This window comes from Scyliorhinus torazame, chromosome 12 (genome assembly GCF_047496885.1).
Source record: "Scyliorhinus torazame isolate Kashiwa2021f chromosome 12, sScyTor2.1, whole genome shotgun sequence".
Taxonomy (NCBI): Eukaryota; Metazoa; Chordata; class Chondrichthyes; order Carcharhiniformes; family Scyliorhinidae; genus Scyliorhinus; species Scyliorhinus torazame.
Genome location: NC_092718.1, coordinates 224,178,384 through 224,183,112, shown reverse-complemented (window position 1 = coordinate 224,183,112; position 4,729 = coordinate 224,178,384). Strand labels below are relative to the sequence as shown.

General features: G+C 49.9%; 1 protein-coding gene across 1 annotated transcript in view; it reads right to left on the bottom strand.

The window, feature by feature from the left end:
* The window catches only part of LOC140387138 (unconventional myosin-Ic-like), a 101,870-nt gene that overhangs the window by 96,064 nt on the left and 1,077 nt on the right, over positions 1-4,729 (bottom strand). The gene's annotated exons all lie outside the window — the stretch shown is intronic.

Below are 4,729 nucleotides of genomic sequence, written 5' to 3'. Positions count from 1 at the left end.
CTCCCCATCTCCCCGAACCCCGTCTCCCGAACCCCGTCTCCACGTCTCCCCGAACCCCGTCACCCCGAACCCGTCTCCCCGAACCCCATCTCCCCGAACCCCATCACCCCGAGCCCATCACCCCGAGCCCCATCACCCCGAGCCCCATCACCCCGAGCCCATCACCCCGAGCCCCATCACCCCGAACCCCATCACCCCGAACCCCGTCACCCCGAACCCCATCTGCCCGAACCCCTTCTCCCCGAACCCCATCACCCCGAACCCCATCTGCCCGAAACCCCCTTCTCCCCGAACCCCATCACCCCGAACCCCATCACCCAGAACCCTTCTCCCACTCCCTGAACCTAATATCCACACTCCAGACTCCACCCCAACTCCCCATCTCCCTCACCCCGTCTCCGCTCTCCCTGACCCCACTCCCTGCACCCCTCTCTCCGCCCATCTGACCCCACTCTGCGAACCCCATCCCACCCACCCCGTCTGTATTTGCACCAGAACATTGTCTCTCAGTGTGTTTTGAAGCTGCCATATTCCACCCTTTGGTCTCCCGGTTATTACAGCGTTTTGGCTGCTGTCGACCGCACCGTCCAACAAGTCTCTCAGAAGCTGCAAAATCTCCAGCAAGAGTTCCTCTCCTGTGTCCTAAGAGCTCTCACCCAGACACGATGACTGATGGAACATTGTTCCTTTGTCTGGAGGTGACTGGGACAGACAGGCGATGAAGTGTTGCTTCAGCCTCGACCACAGCTTGGCCCGTACGTGTCCCAAGCCCACTGCAATGTGGGTAACTCTTTTGTTTAACCTTTAAAGTACCCAACTATTTTTCTTTTTTCCCATTAAGGGGCAATTTAGCGTGGCCAACCCACCTACCCTGCGCATCTTTGGGTTGTGGGGGTGAGACCCTCGCAGACACGGGGAGAATGTGCAAACTCCACACGGACAGTGACCGAGCCGGGATCGAACCTGGGACCTCGGTGCCGCAGTGAGTGTTAACTGCACACAAGCCGCCGAATGTGGGTAACTCTTAACTGCCCCTCTGAAATGGCCCCAGCAAGTCACTCAGTTCAAAGACAATTAGGGATGGGCAACAAATGTTGGCCCAGCCCAGCGACGCTCACCGCCAAAAAAGCATCATTTAAAAAATGACTCCCTAAACCTCCAACTCTTTCTCATTTAAGATCTGCTTTAACATCTATTTCTTTGCCCAGGCTCCTGGTCATCTGTCCCACTGTCTCCGTCTTTGGTTTGAATATTTTGTCTGATTATACGTGACAGGGGCTTTGTTTGCAGTTAAAGGTTGTGTATAACAGCATACTGCAAGCTAATCCCTGCCAGCTCGATGGGAGGAATTACAGGGCCACATGGGTGCTCCTTGAAGCAACACAGAAAAATTATCTGCACAAATCTACAGTGTATTTTTGTGAGCCACTTCTCTTGTCCGCAAAGTGGCCATTTCTCACTCGCAAGACCTGAAACTGAGAGTGGGGTGAAATATTGGACCGAACAGAACCTTGACCGGCGCTCGGCCGCAATCCTGATGTGGATTTGCAGCCATGCCTCAGTCCGGTGGCTATGTGGAGGAGGCTGGGAGGAAGTGTACCCTGGTGTCCCCCAGGGATCGGTGTTGGGATCACTCCTTTTTTTTTTAAAATCTAGTGTACCCAATTATTTTTTTCCAATTAAGGGGCAATTTAGCGTGTCCAATCCGCCTAGCCTGCACATCTTTGGGTTGTGGAGGTGAAACCCACGCAGACACAGGGAGAATGTGCTAACTCCACACGGACAGTGACCCAGAGCCGGGATCGAACCTGGGACCTCGCGCCGTGAGACAGCAATGCTAACCACTGTTCCACCCTGTTGCCCATTGGATCACTTCTTGATGTATCATTAATGATCTGAACTTGGGTACACAGGGCACGGTTTTGAAGTTTGTAGGTGAAACAAAACTTTTCTGTGGTAAACAACGAGGAGCATAGACAGAGACGGCAGGAGGACAGAGGCAGGCTGGGGAAATGGGAAAACACGTCTATTACCACCTCAGACCCAACATTTGCTGGGATACTGGACAAAACCCCAATATTTTATTTAATTTGAGGAAAGGATACTTTGTTCCGGGAGTGACTCCGCCCACAAATAGGGATGTGGAATATTAAAACAAGCTTTGTTATTAACACAGGATTAAACTAACTTCAACATCATAAATTGTTAACTATTACCAGTTAAACAATGCTGAACAATAAAATGAAACACTTTGACACCCTAACTCATATCTTCTTTATCTCCAGTCAAGCAAAACCCATTGCAGGTTAAAACCCACTTTCAAATACATGTAGCAGACACAGGAATAATTGCTGTATAGCGATAACGGGAGGCAGTGGCATTGTGGTATGGTCACTGGACTAGTAATCCAGACACCCAGGGTAATACTTGAGGATCTGGGTTCAAATCCCGTCACAGCAGATGGTGCAATTTGAATTTAATTTAAAGATCTGGAATTAAAAGTCTAACAATGACCATGAAACAATTGTTGATTGTCGTAAAAACCCATCTGGTTCAGTAATGTCCTTTCGGGAAGGAAATCTGCCGTCCTTACCCAGTCTGGCCTACACGTGACTCCAGACCCACAGCAATGTGATTGACTCTTAAAATGCCCTCAGTTCAAGGGCAACTAGGGACTGGCCACAAATACTGGCCTTATCCACAAACCCACATCTCATGAAAGGATAAAGAAACAAAATTGTCTTGGAGAGAAAGAGATATGCTTCAGGAAATAACCAGTAGATTTGTGTCTGCGTCAAACTACTGTTTAACTTGACAGCTTTTCCAGAAGCTGCTGTTCTGTTCACAGTCAAATCTAAACTGACTGACTGCCTGGTACAGACCTTTAGTGAATGAAATGAAAATCGCTTATTGTCACAAGTAGGCTTCAAATGAAGTTGCTGTGAAAAGCCCCTAGTCGCCACATTCCGGTGCCTGTTCGGGGAGGTTGGTACGGGAATTGAACCGTGCTGCTGGCCTGCCTTGGTCTGCTTTAAAAGCCAGCGATTTAGCCCTGTGCTAACCAGCCCCAGTTGCATCATCCTTACATAGTGACATCATCCCTTATCCCACTCAAATCCCATGACCTGTTTACTTAAGTTGAAACATAATGTCTCTAATTATCTACTCCCAGAAAACATAACAAAAATCCATTGTCCTTTTACACATAATGTGGAGATGCCGGTGTTGGACTGGGGTGAGCACAGTAAGAAGTCTGACAACTTTTACACATAGTAAGAAGTCTTACAACAACAGGTTTGTTTCAAATCACTAGCTTTCGGAGCACAGCTCCTCCCTCAGGTGAATGAAGAGGTAGGTTCCAGAAACATATATATATATCGACAAAGTCAATGATGCAGACGATACTTTGAATGTGAGCCTTTGCAGCTACTTAAGTCTTTACAGGTCCAGACGGACAACTGGAGAGAGGGATAATCACAGGTTAAAGAGGTGTGAATTGTACCAAGCCAGGACAGTTGGTAGGATTTCGCAGGCCAGATGGTGGGGATGAATGTAATGCGACATGAACCCAGGTCCCGGTTGAGGCCGTACTCATGTGTGCGGAACTTGGCTATCAGTTTCTGCTCGGTGATTCTGCGTTGTCGCGCATCCTGAAGGCCCCCTTGGAGAACGCTTACCCGGAGATCAGAGGCTGAATGCCCTTGACTGCTGAAGTGTTCCCCGACTGGAAGGGAACATTCCTGCCTGGTGATTGTTGTACGATACCCGTTCATCCATTGTCGCAGCGTCTGCATGGTCTCGCCAATGTACCACGCTTCGGGACATTCTTTCCTGCAGCGTATGAGGTAGACAACGTTGGCCGAGTCGCACAAGTATGTACCACGTACCTGGTGGGTGGTGTTCTCACGTGTAATGGTGGTACCATGTCGATGATCTGGCACGTCTTGCAGAGATTGCCATGGCAGGGTTGTGTGGTGTCGTGGTCACTGTTCTGAAACTCATCCGCTTCATTCTGGATCACAACGCCTTCACTTTCGACAACAATTCTTCATCCAGACACACGGAACAGCCATGGGGACCAAATTCGCACCCCAATACGCCAACATCTTCATGCACAAGTTTAAACAAGACCTCCTCACCGCACAGGACCTTCAACCGACGTTATACCTCAGATACATCAATGACATTTTTTTCCTTTGGACTCAGTGAAGAATCACTGAAACGACTACACGATGACATCAATAAGTTCCATCCCTTGGGGACATTTCCGCTGCTGCCCCCGCGGAGGATCCAGGACAGGGTGGTGTCTGGCTTCTGGGCGGGAGAGGGGAAGGTGTCGGACATATATTAGGAGCTGCAGGAGGTGGAGGAATCCTCAGTGAGTTGAAGGGCAAGTGGGAGGAGGAGCTGGGTGAGGAGCTGATGAGGACCTGTGGGTCGATGCCCTGGGGCAGGGTGAACTCCTCCTCATCATGGGCCAGGCTCAGTTTAATTCAGTTTAAGGTGGTGCAAGGGGTGCATATAACGGCGGCAAGAATGAGTAAGTTTTTTGGGGTGGAGGACAGGTGCCGAGGTGTGCGGGGAGTCCGGCGAATCATGCCCATTTGTTTTGGGCATGCCCAGCTATTAAAGAATTCTGGCAGGGGTTTGCGAGGGTGATGTCTAGGGTTTTGGATGCTCGGGTGAAGGCGAGCCCAGCGGTAACGATATTTGGGGTGTCGGAGGATCC